This window comes from Panthera pardus, unplaced genomic scaffold (genome assembly GCF_024362965.1).
Source record: "Panthera pardus isolate Hobbes unplaced genomic scaffold, ASM2436296v1 HiC_scaffold_6, whole genome shotgun sequence".
NCBI classification, from domain to species: Eukaryota; Metazoa; Chordata; class Mammalia; order Carnivora; family Felidae; genus Panthera; species Panthera pardus.
In genome coordinates this window covers 47,035,854-47,055,472 of record NW_026526991.1, presented here as the reverse complement: position 1 = coordinate 47,055,472, position 19,619 = coordinate 47,035,854, and the positions used below count along the sequence as shown (strand labels likewise).

General features: G+C 39.4%; 1 long non-coding RNA gene across 1 annotated transcript in view; it reads left to right on the top strand.

The window, feature by feature from the left end:
* LOC109270507 (uncharacterized) overlaps positions 1-15,047 on the top strand; it is a 34,414-nt gene extending 19,367 nt beyond the window's left edge. Inside the window, exon 2 of the long non-coding RNA XR_002081565.2 lies at positions 14,476-15,047. This is a non-coding gene — a long non-coding RNA (uncharacterized LOC109270507). The remainder of the gene's footprint in view (positions 1-14,475) is intronic.
* Positions 15,048-19,619: the final 4,572 nt, after the last annotated feature.

The window sequence follows — 19,619 nt, the reverse complement described above, 5'->3', positions numbered from 1 at the left end:
AGGACGGGTTTCTTATCTCAGAAAGATTTGCAGGAGTATTATAAAGCTAAATACCTATTTGTCTAATTAGCTGCTGAGGACATAGCTAGACTAGGTGGGTTGGTTGAAAATGGACTGGGGCAGCCTTGGTGGGAGAAGGTAAGAAAATAATATTTGAAGGTCTTAAAAGAAAGAGATATTGCAAGTTCAATAAGAACAGTAAAGAAATAAAAGGTAGTTCTCCTTGCTATCCTAATTATCAAGTGGACAATGAAGTTAGCCAAAGCGTGAGGGGCTTCTCAAAGAAGCTCTTTGTATGAAAAAGTGAAAAAATGCCAAAACAGGATTTCTAAGGATGTAGTCTATTGTAATTGTCAACATTTAACAAATGCAAGACTACCTACACAAAAGATTAAAGAGGAAATGGAATCTTGCAATGTAGTACCCAAAACGTCCAGGATATAAGTGAAATCACTCATCATACAAAGAACCAGGAAAATCTCAACTTGAATTAGAAAAGACAAATTAACAAGCGTCAAAAAGGAGATGACCCAGACCTCAGAGTTATCAGACAGGATTTTAAAACAGCCATCATAAAAATATTTTAACAAGCAATCGTGAACATACCTGAAACAAATAAAAAATACAAAATCTCAGAAAAGAAATATAATATAACAAAGAATAAAATGGAAACATTAGAACTAAAAACCACAGTAGCTGGGGTGTGTGTGTGTGTGTGTGTGTGTGTGTGTGTAAATAAAACCCAATATAGCAAGCCTATTTCCTTTATTGGGGTTGTGGAGAATTCATGAATATACAAAATACTAAGAAATAATGGGGAAATAGCAGGATGTACCAAGACAATTTAAAGAACTACAAGGAAATGCTTTGGCTAATACAAAGCTTGGATAAAATAAATTAGTTCCTAGGAAAATACAAGTTACCAAAATTTTCTCTTAAAGGGAGATAGAACTAGACCAATAACCTCAGGAAAAAATGGCAATTGTTTCAGATCCAAGGAAAAGTTTCAGATGTCAAGAAAAAATGGACAATTAGCTTCAGAATGTTTTCCAGGTGAATTGTTTTTAATCTTCAAGGAACAGATGCCACTTTAATCTCTACGTCATTTTCACTATGCAAGAATATAAGGAATGCTATAAATACTTTTCCAGACTCTTGGGGCACCTGGATGGCTCAGTCGGTAGAGCACATGACTCCTGATCTTGGAGTTCAAGCCCCACATTTGGAGTAAAGTTTACTTAAAAAAAATACTTCCAAATTTTTTACTGTGATAAAAAATACATAACACAATTTACCATTTTTACGTGTATAATTTAATAGCATTAAGTGCACACATATTGTTGTGGAATCATCACCACCATCTATCTCCAAAACTTGTTCATCTTCCCAAACTGAAGCTGTACCCATTAACCAGTAACTTCTTATTACCCTCCCCACACACACACACACGTACTCCTTGCCCCCGATCATCACCATTCTACTTTCCGTCTCAGTGAATTTGACCACTCTGGGTACTTCATATAAGTGGAGTCACACAATATTTGTCTTTGTATGTCTGGCTCACTCACTTAGCATAATGTCCCTGAGGTTCATCCTCACTCTAGCATATGCCAGAACTTCATTCCTTCTTAAGGCTGGATAATATTCCACTGTATAGTACTACCACATGGCGTTTATCCATTCATCCATCAATGGACATTTGGGTTGACTCCACCTTTTGACTATTGTGAATAATGTTGTTATGAACACTGATGTGCAAATATGCCTTTGAGTCCCTGCTTTCAATTCTTTTGACTATACACCCTCCAAATTAGTTTTCAATATATTTTAAACCCACCTTCATGGAAAACATCTGTAGAATTCCTATTGAAGCTGGAACAACACAGGTGGCCACAGTTAAACGTATACATCATGATTGTTCTGGAAGTCCCAGACAATGCATGTGGACCAAAAAAGAAAAGAAGTGTAAATACTGAAAAAGAAGAGAAGGAAGTTGGCAATATTGTCCGTATGTGGTGTTTATTTGTATAACTGAAAAACCTTAGCTTTATCCAGTTGAAATTATTACAGAAAAGAAAGTAGATTTTCAGTATGTGAATGATAATAGAATATATAATGAAGAAAAGTAGCCTGTGGATGGTACTGGGGGGAAAACTTGAAGTGTGTTTAAGACAGGGATGATTTACATGATAACAGGTAGAATTCTTGACTGAGTGATTGTATAACACCCATTTCAGGACTTCTGCCCGACTTGACCAGGTGGTGAATTATGGTTCCACAGCACTGCTTAGCTTCCAGTGCAAAGCCTATGGCACCAAAGTTGTTTACAGGTCTGTCTCCTCCAATGGTCTGAGAACTCCACGGATATGGATGGATAGAGTCATACTAGTATTTCAATTGCCTGAATCCAGGAGTTTCAAACTAATTGAAGGGCCAGATTTGCTTAACAAATGTGTTAAAGACCTGCCCACTTTTTTTTTTTTAATTTTAATTTCTTTGGATAAAGTATGCATTCTGCATTTCGCCATGAGGTTGACCACTCTCTATTACAGCCTGATTCAGTCTTTTATATTATCAGCCTTATCTCTATAGGAATTTTATTTCTCTACCACTGCATGAATCTGGTACATTCTTTCATATACTGTATATACGTTCAATAAATTTTTGTATGTATTAATTAATCACTGTTTTCAAATGGAATGGCTCACAGACTAATTCTGCTATTCAAGTAGGTAAATTAGACTTGGAGTTCTGGAAGAAATTATTTCCAAATCAGATTTTTTTTTGCATTACCAAAATTATGTAACTTTTTTAATAAAAAAATTTTTTTAATGTTTATTTATTTCTGAGAGACAGAGCATAAGCAGGGGAGGGGCAGAGAGAGAGAGGGAGACACAGAATCTGAATCAGGCTTCAGGCTCTGAGCTGTCAGCACAGAGCCTGACAGGGGGCTCAAACCCACAAACTGAGATCATGACCTGAGCTAAAGTCAAGTCGCTTAACCACCTGAGTCACCCAGGCACCCCAAGTAATTTTTGTTTTTTATGTGGTCTTTTCCAAGTTACATTTGTGGGGACCAAACACCAAAATAAATGGACTATGCCACACAGTCTTACTCCTATTCCTTCTGGGTTTTAGTAACTCTTTTTTTAAAATTACATTTATCATGTTACTTATATAAATAACTTCACCATGATTGAAGTCTCATACAAACAGTCACTAACATATGTATCTGTTTATATAATTGACCTTTGGTCAAAATCCAATTGATATAAAAAATCAATTGTAAGGTTGCTAAACTCAAGAGGATATAGCAATTTGTCTTTTTTGGAAACTTTCCAAGCTCTTCTGGCCAAAGAAAATCACCCCCTCTGCTGAGTTCCTGAAGTAATTTGCACATATCTTTACACAATTTATATTATATTATACTGCTATAATTATTTCCTATATCAGCCTTCTCCACAATGACCTTTCTTATCTTCTAGTATCTAGCATAGTGCTTGACGCCTAATAAACATACAATATTTGTTCAATGAATGAATTAAGGAACTAAATGGATGAATGAAAAAAATCTTTTGGACACAAGGGAAAAAAGCGACAGCGTTTTTTTCCATTTTCTGATTTGGTTATGTAGCATATCTGCAAGGGCAGAGATTATCTAAATATTTTTTATAAAAGAAAGTTTGTCAAACCGAAAAGGTGATGGAGTCATAAACGCTGTTAACAAACATGAGACTTAAAAAGGCTGGTAGATCTGAGTCCTGTTTGGATTAACAACAACTGAGTTATTTTAGAAATATGTTACTGCCACACAAGTGCGTTGAGGTGAATGTCTTCATTAAACAGAACCCTATGGGAATTCATCATAGTGAAAACAGCTTCAGATGTTCCCTATGTTATTAATGAAAAAGGTCACTGTTAGCCTTCACAGGACCCACCTCAATAAGGCTATGAGAACATACTGGCGAATATGAAGTTCTCTATCCTCAGCTGTTGCTGGGAACGATGAATGTATGGTGGTTTTACAAATGATGTGGGTGCTGGGTTTCAAATACAGTGAAAAAGGGAAAACCAAGCCATGTTGAAATTGTTCTTGAATCCCTTAAACCATCCATGATTTGGGGTAGATAATCGTCTATCATTATATATATGTATATGTGTATACACATATACATATATACATATATGTATGTATATATGTATATGTGTGTGTGTATATATACTATGCATACTAACATACATGCTGGGATTTTAGGAAATAATAACATTTCTTTTCTTTTACTGACTTCAGAGCCAATTAAGATACAAACCTAAGACGATGATCAAACATTACCTTACTATTGAACCGATATTTGAAAACCCAAGTGTATGGTTACAATGGACTTCCTAATACATTCTCCTTAATTGGACGATATACACACCCAATCACAAACAGGATGGACAAGTTATCCGCCATGGAGATGAACTCGTAAATATGAGGCAGAGAAAGGATTAATGCAGCATGCTTCTTGTGGCCAGGCTTGGTGCAAATGAAGAGATGCTAGAATGTGAGGAGCTGAGCATGCTCAGATCCTACTCATAAAATTCACCAGTCACATAATCTTCCTCCTAAGGGAAGGGATAAGTAAACACAGAGAAGAGAGGCCAAGAATATATCTCTAGCTGATATTCTCCACATGGGAAAATTAGGCCAGGAGAGAGTTGGTTAACTCTTTAATAGCACAGTATATAACTGCACAGATGGGTTCTTTTTTTAAATATTAAACAACCAAAGCATTTGATGTTTAGACCACTTCAGGAAATTTATTAATATCTTAACTTGCTGATTATACTCATTCACAGTCATCATTGTTACCTGCCAACAATTTAATCAGTTCTCTAACTCATCCTTAGTGAACGCTATCCTCTGGCATTCAATTAATACTTTAAAAACGTCTTAGACATACAACATAGGACTAACAGAACTGGAGTTTCCAGATTGAAAGGGCCAACTGAGTGGATGGAACTAGAGTGTATTTGTTATGCCCAGAATTCGTGATCCCCAAAGACCACCAGGGAGCCGAGTCTGCTGCAAAAGCAAAAGAGCCTTTATTCGGAGCTAGCTCGAGCTCAATCCCCTACTTGCACCGACGCAGCGGTGAGATACCTGGGAGAGAGAGCGAGTTTCAAAAGGACAAAGGTTTTATTGGGGCCTAGGGGCAGTTGGTGAGGTAATGGTTGTGGCCTCAGCCGATTGGCTGGGGAAGGGTCCGAGTCCTGTTAGGCAGGTGGGGGGAGGGGGGTTACTCAAGGGGAGGAGGTGTGGTCAAGGTGAAGGACACAGAACAAGATGGAGTAAGATGGAGTCGGCTGGCATAAGCCCGCCCTTTCATATTATGCTAAGTAAAATAAGTCAGTCAGAGAAAGGTGATTTCACTCATAAGTGGAATTTAAAAAACACGACAGATGAACATAGAGGAAGGGAAGGAAAATAAAATAAAAAGAGGGAGTGAGGCAAACCATAGAGACTCATAAATACAGAGAACAAATTGAGGGTTGCTGGAGGGGAGGCAGCGGGAGATGGGCTAACTGGGTGATGGGCATTAAGGAAGGTGTCTGTTGTGATGAGCATTGGGTGTTATATGTAAGTGATGAATCACTAAATTCTACTCCTGAAACCATTACTACATTATATGTTAACTAACTTGGATTTAAGTAATTAATTAATTAAATAAAAATGGCCAACTGAACGCACGGTGCAAGGAATGATAAAAGCCACAATGCGATAAGCATCCTTATGAAGAGAGAAAGAAGACAGCACAGGGATGGCTTAAATTTTCTGATTGAAAATTCTTTCTTTCTTTTTTTAAGTTTATTTATTTATTTTGAGAGGGCGAGTGAGCAGGGGAGGGGCAGAGAGAGAGGGGGAGAGAGGATCCCAAGCAGGCTCCATGCTGGCGGCACAGAGCCTGACGTGGGGTTCAAACTCACGAACAGTGAGATCATGACCTGAGCCAAAACCAACAGTCAGATGCTTAACCAACTGAGCCACCCATGTGCCCCTGAAAATTATTTCTAAGCTAGAATTCTATTTGTAATGTGGTACGAGGTTACAATAAGACGTTTTCAGACAGCAAAAGATTCAGTATGTACCTTCCATGCATCATTTTTCAAGAGGCTGGTCAGAGCATGTGCTCCAAAAAAGAGGATATAAACTAAAAAGTTAGAAAACATGGCATCCTGGACACAGCAATCCCAAATGGAAGAATAAAGAGCCCATGACATTAGCTGTGTGGCAGGCCTGGAGAGGAGGTAGTCTGGACTGAAGCAGAAGGAGGAATGTGGGGGTGAGAGGGGAATGGAATAGATATTTTCTGGCATGTTTGAACATTTTAAAAATTATGTATTCAAGTATGTAATCACGGACCAAACAAAGTAAACAAAAGAATTTATAAAATGTTTATTAACTTTCAGAAAAACTAAAAGTTGTACCCAAACTAACATATTGCTTGACTCCAAAGCAAATAATATTTACACTGTCATAATAAGAAAACACTAACTATTGATTCAATTAATTAAAATTATGCGGTGTGGGGTGCCTGGATGGCTCAATCGGTTAAGCGTCCGACTTGAGCTCAGGTCATGATCTCTCGGTTCATGAGTTTAAGCCCTGCCTCAGGCTCTGTGTTGACAGCTCAGAGCCTGCAGCCTGCTTCAGATTCCGTGTGTCTCCCTCTCTCTCTGCCCCTCCCCTGCCCACACACACCCAGTCTTTCTCCCTCTCTTTCTCAAAAATAAATAAACATTTTAAAAAATGAAAAAAATATATATACTGTGGGGTGCCTGGGTGGCTTAGACGGTTAAGCGTCTGACTTTGGCTCAGGTCATGATCTCACTGTTCGTGAGTTCAAGCCCCCTGTCGGGCTCTGTGCTGACACCTCAGAGCCTGGAGCCTGCTTCGGATTCTGTCTTCATCTCTCTGCCCCTCCCCTGCTCACGCTCTCTCTTTCTCTCTCTCTCTCAAATAAAATAATAATAATAATAATAAAAACATTTTAAAAATTAAGAAAAAATTACACTGTGAATATAGGAGGAGGAGATTCTGGGGAGAAAAAGGAAGAGAGTTTAGTCTTCATCTCCCATGGTAGGATGTTAGTAGATAATGTCTAATACCAACAAATCCAAAATGACAATAAATTCATACTATTTAGAAATATCAAGGTAAATATCAAGTTAAGCAGCTGGAAGAGTTCATTGTGATTACTTTGAAAATAAAACAACTGGGGGCACCTGGGTGGCTCAGTCAGTTAAGTGGCCGACTTCGGCTCAGGTCATGATCTCGCACAATCCGTGAGTTTGAGTCCCGCATCGGGCTGTGTGCTGACAGCCCAGAGTATGGAACCTGCTTCAGAGTCTGTGTCTCCCTGTGTCTGCCCCTCCCCTGCTCACTGTCCCTGAAAAATAAAGAAACATTAAAAAAAAAGAAAAGAAAAGAAAAGAAAAGAAAAGAAAAGAAAAGAGCTGGAAAAAAATTAGAGTGAAAGCACTGTACGGACCAAACAAAATACTTAACAGAATCATTTAACCTGAGGTCTACCATGTGAGACTCCACCCTCTTGAGACTTTCAGGTGCTGTTCCAGGTGGGGGAGCAGGGGTTGAGGAACACTGAGCAGACAGGGTTCCAGACCCTGCACCTACATCAACCAGAGCAATAACCTTTTTATCTAGTTTACCTTGTAGGCGACCATGTAAGATTATATTTGAAGAGAGTCTTACACTACCTTAACATATCAGTGTTTGAAAATTATTGGTTCAGAAACGTGGCACTGGAGAACACTTCCGAAGCAAATATACAAACCAATAAACCACCCCAGCTTTTATTGCTGCTTTCTGGAGTGGAGGCTTAGATCGGCTGGGGATACTAGTGAGGAGAAAATACTGTCAGCTTCGGACAATGCCCCTGGCAGATAGAGGCAATAATAGTCACAGGATGTGACGCTCCGGTGAAATAATATACCGGCCCTCGGAGTTATCATCCACCAGGTTTGGGAAGTCTGGCTTCAGCAACGTGGGAGGAGCAATAGCCTTAGGTCCTGGAATGCACATTCAAAACATGCCAAAACTACACACGAAAAGAGAATCAGCATCCACACTATATAGAGGTCAAAAACTCATAAATATAAGGGAAGCTATGGGAAGAAAGAACGATCTTTGAAATCCTAAATCCAAGGGCACTGTGAAATATTTATATTCTTGGCATAAATAAACGTTTTTAATGTAGTCAAAAGTACAAAAGGCCAATGTATACGATGGAGGTTAAACCAGGACTGAGTTAAAAGAGCATATTTCAAATTTAAGTTAGGAATTTGGAAATTTCCTGAGATAGTCCCAATTTCATGTAATTTACTCTTTTTAGCAAAGGTGGTTTATTAAAAGTACAATAACATTGGGGCGCCTGGGTGGCTCAGTCGGTTAAGCGTCCGACTTCGGCTCAGGTCATGATTTCGTGGTCCATGAGTTCGAGACCTGCGTCGGGCTCTGGGCTGATGGCTCGGAGCCTGGAGCCTGCTTCCCATTCGGTGTCTCCCTCTCTCTCTGCCCCTCCCCCGTTCATGCTGTGTCTCTCTGTCTCAAAAATAAATAAACGTTAAAAAAAAAAATTAAAAAAAAAATAAAAGTACAATAACGTGACTTAATTTTTATGCTTTCATAGGATTTTTATATAAGTAAATTCACAAATTTGGGGGAAAAATCCTTTTATCAGACTAAGAGTTGGAAGTCCCCCGACACTCATTTCCTTTAGGGGCCATAGCAGCTAGAACCCAAATAAACAGGAAGAAAACTTAATACCCTCTATACACAATAAAGCTAATTCTTTTAGCATTAATGCTTCCATGAGTGGGGAGGCTGGCGCTGGCTATTTGAGTTGGAGAGCAAAAACAAACAGCAAGTGAAACTGCCAAGGAGGGAAGGCGTTTGCAAGAGAAGGATTTATGTGAAGGTGGTCAAAATACAACTTCCAATTATATATAAATAAGTTCTGGGGAGGGCCTTCTAGGTGGCTCAGTCAGTTGAGCGTCCAACTTTGACTCAGGTCGTGATCTCACGGTTAGTGAGTTCGAGCCCCGCATCCGGCTCTCTGCTGTCACCACAGTTTTTTTCAGATCCTCTGTCCCTCCCCTACTTGCGTGCACATGCACACTCTCTCTCTCTCTCAAAAATAAAGAAACATTAAAAAAAAAACAGTTCTGGGGATGTAATGCCCAGCATGCTGATTATAGTTAACAACACTGTATTGTATATTTGAAAGCTGTTAAGAGAGTACATCTTAAAAGTTCTTGTCATAAGAAAAAGATTACAACTGTGTGAGGTTATGGATGTTAACCAAATTTATTGTGGTAATCATTTTGCAATATATACATACAACAAATGTATGTATATACAACTAAAACTTATACGATGTTCTATGCCAATTGTATCTCAATAAAACTGGAAAAATTAAAACTAAAAGGGACAGTCATCATGCACTCAATATATGTTGTTACTATACACTTTTTGAAAAGATTTTCAAAATAGTTATAATTTTAAATTTTGCTCAGAATAAAACATTCAGTTTGTTCTTGTGGGAACAACAAAAAAGAGGATTCATAAAATTCATGTGACAAAGAATAAACTCTATAGCTGGTTCTGTGGTTGTGGAAATGCAGAAAGTTCAAAGTCCTGCTTCTAAAAAGTTCCCCTTTCCTGGGGCGCCTGAGTGGCTCAACTGGTTAAGCATCTGATTCTTGATTTCAGCTCAGGTCATGATCGCACGGTTCCTGAGACTGAGCCCTACGACGGACTCCATGCGGAGCGTGGAGCCTGCTTTGGATTCTCTCTCTCCCTCTCTTTCTGCCTCTCCCCCCCTCAAAATATATATATAAACATTTTTTTAAATAAAAAATAAAAAGCTCCCCTTTCAGATAAATTTTGTGATAATTTCATATTCTTCACATGAACTGTGAATCCACTCCAGAACTCTGAAACCTCCCAGATACATCACAAATTAGGTCAATTCAGATTGTGTGTTGTGAGAACTTACTGATTTTTTTAAAGAGAGTATATAGAAATTGTGCTACTGTGATATTTTTTAAAACCTTAATCCTGAAAATGCCACTTGGACTCCTAATGCGTAAGGAACATAATTTTTCAATATTAAAAACTATACTGATATAATTTATTAAATGGTTAAAGGAGAAATAACATGACTATCTAGTTAAATAAATTGACCAAATCTTATGTATATTCTATTAAAACCTTAATAATAGAATTCTGTATATATAATTGTTCTTGATATATTTAAAAAAGCTCTATCTCAAATCAACAGCTATTATGCTTCCTGGTGAACCTATAAGCATTCCTGTTATGTGCAGGGACAATTTACTATTATTTTGTTATAGTCTATAACCAAGAGAAATAATAGGAAAGATAAAAATACACCTAGAACCTACTATATCTCAAGTTCTCCATTAAGATCTTTTTCTGGGGCGCCTGGGTGGCTCAGTCGGTTGGGCATCCGACTTCGGCTCAGGTCACGATCTCTCGGTCCCGTGAGTCCGAGCCCCCCGTCAGGCTCTGGGCTGATGGCTCGGAGCCTGGAGCCTGCTTCCGATTCTGTATCTCCCTCTCTCTCTGCCCCTCCCCCATTCATGCTCTGTCTCTGTCTCAAAAATGAATAAACATTAAAAAAAAAATTTTAAAAAAAGATCTTTTTCTGGATTACTCATCTCATTGAATCTTCTCATTTTTATGAGATAAACACCAAGTCATTGATGAAAAAGGAAACTGAGAATAAGAAAATTTAACTCAGAGTTGTGGTAACATATCCAACAAGTGGTAGTCAGAATTCAACACCAGCTAGTCTGACTCCAAAGCCTGGTTCTTAATTATTGCACTACTAATTTAATCAACAAATGTATACTGAGTATTTACCACAGGTCTGGCCTATGGGTACTAGGGATACAGTAGTATATAAAAGAGATAAAATTCCCTGCTCTTGTGGAGCTTACAATATAGAAATAAAAATTTTAAACTCTGATTTTGGAAAGAAAGGCAAAATTATTATCAGTTCACGATATAAAGAAGACCTATACATTTCAAATGCATAATTATAAGAAGTAAGAACTTTCAGTCACTGAATAGTTTCAAGGAAATTTACAAGCCAATTTATTTCCTGTATTCAAGCAAGAATACACTGGGAAAATAGAATACTAATTTCTATTTATTAACAGCAGAAAAAGGAGAAAATATTCATGTAACTTACTCATGTAGAATTTTCCAAGGACTTATATGAAGAAAATCTTAAAGGAATGAGTTTCATCAAAGAAGATAAGTAAACGAATATTTCCCTCTAAACTTTCTGTTAATTTTTTCGAACTTTGGATTGAAATGTAATTTAGTCCCAATGAAAATACTAATAGTAAACTTTTTGGGGTGCCTGGAAAGCTCAGTCGGTTAAGCGTCGGACTTTGGCTCAGGTCATGATCTCGCGGTTTGTGAGTTCGAGCCCCGCATCGGGCTATGCTGACAGCTCAGGGCCTGGAGCCTGCTCCAGATTCTGTGTCTCCCTCTCTCTCAGTCCCTCTCCCCTGCCTGTGTGTGTGTGTCTCTCTCTCAAGAAATAAATAAACATTAAAAAAAAAATTTACAAAATACTAACAGTAAACTTTTTGTTACATGTCAAAATTATATAAAACCTCATGTGAAAATGTACACAATGACAGAGGCATTCTGAAAAATGAGAGACACGATAGTATTACCTTTACTAGGTAGTAAATATTTCATAAAACTACTGTAACAAACCACTTTGGAACTGGTAAGTGAATAATAGATTATTAAAACATAATAGAAAATTAAGAAATAGGCTTACAAAAGAAAATTGAATGTTTGATAAAGGTAACAATTCAAATGAGTACAAAAAAAGATGGATTAATCAAAAATCTTGTGGGTAACTGGGTAACTGTTACAGTCATGTACGGATACATAACAAACTACCCTAACACAAATGGATAACCATCACCATTTTATTTTATCTTGTGACCTTGGGGGTCAGGAATTTGAGTAGGATTTGGCTGGGTGATTATTTTGCTGCACGTGGCAATGACTATGTCACTTAGTGGTATTCAGCCAGCAGCTGAGCCAGTCTTGCGTGTCCAAGAGAGCTTCACTCACACGTCTGACACTTCAGCAGAGAAAACTACAAGACTGGGCTCCTCTTGGCTGCTCTTTCTCAAGTAACCTCAGGACCTCTCCATACAACTTCTTTATCAAGCCCATGACAACCTAGGGCTTCGAGAAACCAACATAGAAATTAACACTGCCATCAAATCCTAAGTCTAGAACTGACAAGCATCATTTCTGCTGTACTCAACTGGCCAAGGCAATCACGAAGCCAGATCAAATTCAAGAGGAGGGGAAATAAAGTCCACGTCTCACTGGACTCACAAATTTGTGGATGTCTTTAATCTTCCACACTAGCTAGCGAAAACCAAAACCAAAACCACAAAGCTATAGACCAACCTCCCTCCTCACATCAAAATAAATACAGAGAAACCAAAGATTTAAATGGAAATGAATGAAGCAATCACTAAAAGAAAATGGATGAAATTGTAATATTAATTTATTGTAATTGTAATAGCAATCCATAGTGTTAAAGGAATCCAAAAAGTTTGCTAAATTTAACTCCTTTAAAAAAATTTTTTTAATCTCTTCTCGGCCTTTTGGCTAAGATCAAGTGTCAAAAAAATTTTTTTTACACTTATTTATTTGTTGAGACAGAACACAAGTTGGGGAGGGGCAGAGAGAGAAGGAGACACAGAATCCAAAGCAGGCTCCAGGCTGTCAGCAAAGAGCCAGACACGGGGCTTGAACTCACAAACTGTGAGGTCATGACCTGAGCTGAAGTCAAACGCTTAACCGACGGAGCCACCCAGGCGCCCCACTAAATTTGACTTCTTATAACATTCTTAAGCTTCTAGGTGGCAAAAAAAAAAAGAAAAATGCCATCAGAAAATTCACAAGACAAAGGATGAACTTCTGTTTCTGTCTGTGATGGAGTAAGTGGTACCGAACTATCACTTCCCAAATAAACAACTGTCTTCAGACTCTGGACTATAGGCAGCCCAGAACTATACTCCCTGGGGGAAGCAAACAGATGAAGTGGGCCCAACAACTGTCCTGACTTTCTGCTTGAGCACCTTTTCTGGGCACAGCTGCCAGATTTAGCAAATAAAAACAGAATGCCCAGTGAAATTTGAATTTCAGAGGAGGAAAAGAAATTTCCCAGAGTGATGCCTTTGCCTATGCGTGAAAGGGACTGGAGGCACTGGCCTTAGATAGATGCGTGGATAGCGCATCCGAGGAAGAGGCACAAAGGCAACATATATGTGTACAGACCCTGCCACAGGGTAAATGTGTAGCAGGGGTTGGAAGAAATTCGCGTGTGAGTACTTCAATGTTCTTAAGGAAGTAAGAAGGAAGGGGATCATCAGAGGGCGGGGATGGAGAAGGAGGTTTGTTAGGGATTTGAAGAGAGAGGAGAAAGTGGAAAAGAGTGGTGTAGGAAAGCTGGATGGTGGATGGAGCAGAGAAATACAGTGAGACTGCCAGGCAGCATTAGGCCATTTGATGTGTGTAATTACGAATTTAAAATGGAGCTAATAGCAGGGCAGAGTGCTTTCTTTCAACCACAAACTATGAAGAGTAAGTAGGTAGGGAGTTAGATTTCATCAGAGTTGTGTTTTTCCAAGTTAATGTGAGAGAGAGGCAAAGGAATTGAGGGTACGTGCACAGAAATGAGGATAGTGGTTGTTACAGACTTGAAGACAGGAAGGGATGGATGTGAAGGACAGGGAAGATGTGCCGGATCAATGGGTTAGACATCCTAAGGGGGGCGGGTGGCGCCTGGGTGGCTCAGTCAGTTAAGCTTTTGACTTTGACTCAGATCGTGATCTCACGGTTCGTGGGTTTGAGTCCTGCTTCAGATGAGTCCTGCTTCTCTCTCTCTCTCCCTGTGTCTCTCTCTACCCTTGCTCACCTGTGCCCTCTATCTAAAAAAAAAAAAAAAAAAAAAAAAAAAAAAGAAAGAAAGAAAAAAAGAAAAGAAAAAAGAAAAAAGAAATCCTGATGAGGTGAGAGAATTGTTAAAGTTGAACTTTAAAGGGAGTGAACTGGAATGACAGGAAGTGGGGATGTTAAATTCAGATAATAACTAAGTGGCAATTATTGGTAATGATAAGATTTACGATGTGATTGTGGGAATGGCTGGCTGAGGTAGGGTAAAGGACAAAATCAATGGAGGAAAAAACCTCAGAGGGATTGAGCAATCAGGCTACTGGAAGAAACATATCTGCTTATTATCAAACTACCAAGAATTTACACAGGAGAAGTGTGGGAGAGAACGACTCTGAGCTGCGAAATAAAGGCTTTTTATTTGATCGATTTCTTTTGATTGATAGGATGACAGTGTAAGTATCGGCCAAGATACTTGATGTGTTGGACGAAGACCCAGACAAACACATTCTGACGAGATGTTCTCCATTCCAGCTGGTCCTCAGAGGGCTTCAGGTTTATGCTGCACTGAGGAGTAAAGGTTAATTTATCTGGCGCTTCCCCCTGGAAGGCCTCCCAGGGTGAGGCTGGCTTCCTGCAGGGTGGGGCTGCTTGGCAAGCATCCTGAGAAAGTACTGAGGTGGAGGGGCATGATGGGAGGCCAAGGCTCCATGCATCAGACACCTGGAACTGCAAGATTTGCACCTGAGCTCCTGTTCACACCAGGGAGGGTCTGGTCACGCTGCAAACAGGAATGCTGAGAAGGCCTGACGGCAGAAGTCCAAGGCTTGGACCGCAAGCCCTCGTCATACCAGAGCTGATGCCTACCTTCCTGCGTGCAGTTTATTCGCCCACAGTTTAGATGGCGGTCTTGCCAGATCACTGTGCACTGTCTCAGACAGCAGTTGGCCAAGAAGGGACCTCATACCTCCTCCTCTTCCTGCTTCTGTAAGTTTCTCTGAATAAATGCTATTCTGGGTCTTGGGTGTATGATGTGGAGTCATTCTGCCTGTGTGTACTCTCTCGGCAGCCATTACCAAACTCCCCTCTTTTCTTCTTCCTAGCTTTATATTTCAAAAACAAAAAGAAAGAAACAGATATATATTTCCCCTAACCATACATACAGTGCCGTGCACTGTAATGACTTGTGTTGTGAGGGTTTGAGGAGCTGGACTGGGAAGTCCAACAGAAGAGGGAAACAAAGCGGGAAGGCATTGTCAGTATCACACATGGGTTGTTACGGCAGGGAGAGCAAGTGTAATTTTCCCTACGCATCGATCATACTCCAAAGTTATGGTGGATGTCAAGGCACTCTGTTCCGCTGATTCACTCCTGGAAGAATTTTTGCACAATACTCCAGAAAACCACTTGGTTAGTTGTAGTTAGCACCAAACATCCTCACATATGCCTTCTGTGATAAGGAATGCATTGATTATAATATTCGAAGAACATGGATCCTGGGCAGCAAACACTGGCTGGGGGGGGGGGGGGGTGCGGTGCAACACATCTGAAATGTTTATTTAAAACAACAACAGGAGCACCTGGCCCACTCAGTCAGTAGAGCATGCAACTCTTGGTCTCAGGGTTGTAAGTTCAAGCCCCATGTTGGGTATAGAGATTACTTAAAAGTAAAATCTTACAAAGAAACAACAGAAACAAATTTTTAGAAGATCTACTGGCTTCTCCAATAAATGCATAAATCAATAGGATCTAACGTCTTTTTTGCTTCTACTTCATTGTCACCAGTCACATGTTAGCAGACCTGGGTAAATTACTGATGATATTTGAAGCTGAATAGAATCCATACCTTGGTTTTATAATCCTCAATTCCACGGTGAAACTGAGCTATTATGAGATTACCAACAAAAAGGAGATACTATAGTGTGGCACAGTATTATGGATTTTAAAGTCAAACAGATGTGGATTTGTATCCAGTTACCATCACTTCGACCTTAAGTTAAGCCTTATGATATTCCTAAGCCTTAGTTTCCCTTCTACAAAAAAGAGAAAATAATACTTACAACATTGAGGGTAATTGTAATGTATCATGAAAATTCAGTATTATTTGTGAAGTAACTAGTACAGATGCTAGAATAGCATTAGTGCCTAATTAATAACTATTATAATAAATATATAAGTAACATACATGCAACTCACTCTAGGTCATGCGCAATTTTCTTATGCTAAGGGTAGACTTCTCTACTCACTCTCTTTAGCCAAAAAGAAAAAAAAATTCAGGCAGCTGCTTCCATGTGGATTTCTGATCATGTGAATCACTGTTAAAAACCTTGGCTGCCCTGACCAAAACTGTAATGACTTTGCAAGCTGTTCCAGAAATGGGTCACAGGGTTTTTTGTTTTGTTTTTTTTTTTTTTAGTGGGAAAATGGACAGGGCTTTAATCTGTGAATGCTGCAATTTGTTAGCCTTTCTATTTCTTATAAACTTATGACCTTCTAGAAGGAAGCAACTAGGTTGATTGTAACCACAACTACACCCCTGTGGACAAGGAGGTGCCATTAAACTATAAAGAGTGTGTCTCTAGCCAATTATCTTAGTTCCAAAATAAAGGACAGGGGTTATCACGATGTTTTACCCAAAGCCAAAAAAATTCTAAAGCTGCAGAGAAGACATCACCACTGCCAGAAAGACTCTCCTGGGCCAGGAAAAGAAAAAAGAAAAAAAGGTAGAAATATCTTAGTTTCTCCCTTTTGCCTACCTTCCAATCTCCTACCAGTTCTTTCTGTTGGTCCTATTCAATAGAGCCACCTGACCAGATGGCCTGACCCAGCCTGCAGGATTCAGGGCCCTGCACTGCATACCAGGGCTAGGGGCAGGGGCGGGGGCAGGAATTAGGGGAGGACCAACAGGAAAACAACCAATAGGCGGCCTTCTTTCAGTTCCTTAGAAAGGCCAAACTCTTTCCAATGTCAAGATATTTATATATTCTGTGGCCTCTGCCTATAATTCTTTCCCCACCACTATTCACCTCGCTGCCTCTGCTCATTCTTTAGGTCCAGCTTAAATATCATTTTCTCAAGGAGGTCTTTCCTGATTATCAGTCTAGAGTAGGTCTCCCCTATTATTCTTTTTTAAAAATCCCCTCTTCTTACTAACCTTTATAAATTATACACTCTCTGTGTAATTATCTGTTTAATAGCTACCTACCCAGGGGCAAGACATAGCTGTTTTGCTTCCTGCTGCATGGCTAGACTCTAGCACAATACCTAGCATATAGTCAGCACTCGGTAAAAAGTAGCCACAATTATTATTACCTACTATTTTTAACAATAATCAATAATCAGATGGCAGTATCAGCCTTTTCTAGAGTGTGTGTTAATTTCTTTCTGAGGCCCCTTTCCATTTTTTTCCTTCCTAATATTTAGTTAATGCAAGTTGTGTGTTCCAGTTCCATGAATACTTTCTAAACATAGCGTACAAAACCAAATTTCTACATCATGAGTCTTCACAGGCCATTAGGAAAAGTTGATACATCCCTTGAACTGTCAAAACAAAAACTATGTTGGCAAACTTGGAATAAACAAATTCTTTCCATCACATGATCTGTAACTGAAAAGAGAAAAATGTGTATAGGAGAGCAATTCATCCTCTGCAAAACCTGTTTATGTTTCACACATTCCTGGTTTGGACCTTTTGATTTTTGTCTTTAAAACTATTGAATGATACATTTTCCCTGACACCTGCTAGGAGATCTTCATTATTTTCCTTTTACAATCAATTAATTTTTTCCTCAGTAGCATTCAGCTCCCTTTTCTTTCTTAGCGTTTTATTTTATGGGCTTCATGTGGAGTAGAGGAATGTCCCATCCTTGATAGATAAAATAAATCTGGACTCGACATAAGGAAGGGCTGTTTCATCTTCAGAGACGTTGTCTCTAAGGTTCCCAGGCTTCTTGACTCCAGGCTTTCTGACCCCATCTGCCACACTCTCCCCATGTTATCATATGCAGAAACAAATGCCTGCAAGCTCAAGAAAGGAGGGGTTAGGAAGGTCAACAGGCTGGTGAGGGGAGCAGGAGCACTAAGGTGACCATCTTGGGGCAAGCAGCATGTATGGAGCTAAGGAGTCCACTTCCTGGTTCAAATTCACTGTCGCTCTAAGATTTAGCATCAAACATATATTGAATGCCTACTGTGCATTAGACACTATGTTAAAGATAGTGACTGAAGTTCCTGTGCTCAAGGAGCTCACTGTGAAGAACAGAGAGACAGGCAAGTAACAACAATTTGTAATTCATTGCCAAATGCTCTGAGAAAGGTAAACACAAAACACTGCGGGGGGGGGGGGGGGGGGGGGAAGGTCCTTAACCCAATCTTGGGCAAGTGAGAAGTGGGGATGCTACAGCAAAGGCTTCCTGGAGAAAGTGATGCTTGAGCTGAAAGATGAGTAGGAGTTGTCCCAACAAAAAGTAAAAGAATATTCTAGAAAAAGAGAAACAGTATGCGCTGAAGTCCACAGCAGTGTGTTATGGAAGAGTTGTAAGTAATTTAGGGCCAGGGCCAGGAGAGAGAAGGGAGAGGGAGATGAGGTGAAGAGATAAGCACAGGGCAGGGTGTTGACACGCTTCCCGTCAGGTGAGAACCTCTTCTTTATGATCAGGTCCTTCTGAATTAACTCCAGTTAAGAGGAGCTGATGACAGACAGTGGATTTGAAACTTGCTCCTGTCACTGGTTTGTGACCTTGGGCAAACTTACTTCGCCTCTTTAAGACTCAGTTTGTTTCACCAATGGAATGGAGATAAGAATATCTGCTCTAAAGAGCTGATTATGATAAAATGATATGCATAGTATCCAACACATTTCATGCTATCATGTTAAACCTCAACTATTGTAGAATAAACTGCTGTAATCGAGAATAACCATGCAAAGCCTTGAGTCACGGAGTTAAGGGAACATGAGGTAGACTCTGGGGTTGTCTCTAGTTACCAGAGAACCATTTGTCCTGCCTGGACTTGTTTGGATACTTTTGTTTAGTCTCTGGCTCTTTTATTTTAATGGTAACATATGTATTTCATAATTTGGTGCTATTTCACTACCTAATAAATGAGCTGTTTGGAAGTGAGTTATTATGTCCTCAGATTCATATTCGTTTCATTTTCTTCATGCCACAGAAGTTTTGAGGTAAATGGCTGTACAACTCACCCATGGAAATGGGGAACAGAGAACTACATTGGAATAGAAACATGGGCTAGCTGCAAACAAACTAAATATCCATCAGTAGGGGAGGGGCTAAATAAACTTGTATCTCTGTGTGGCAAAATACTGTGCAGCAGCTAAAAGGAAGGAGCTAGCTCTCTATGTACTAGCTAGAGCTCCAAGACCTACTGTTAAATGAAAAAGCAAGCTGCAAAAAGACATTTGCAGAATGATGCCATCATTTTTTGTAGAAAAATACACACACAGTCACATACACATATAAACAATATTATGTGCTTTCTATGGTTACATGCATAGTGTATAAATGCATAGAAAAGCTCACACTAAAATGATAAGAGTGGTTATATACAGTGACATGAGAAGGTCTATCAGGCT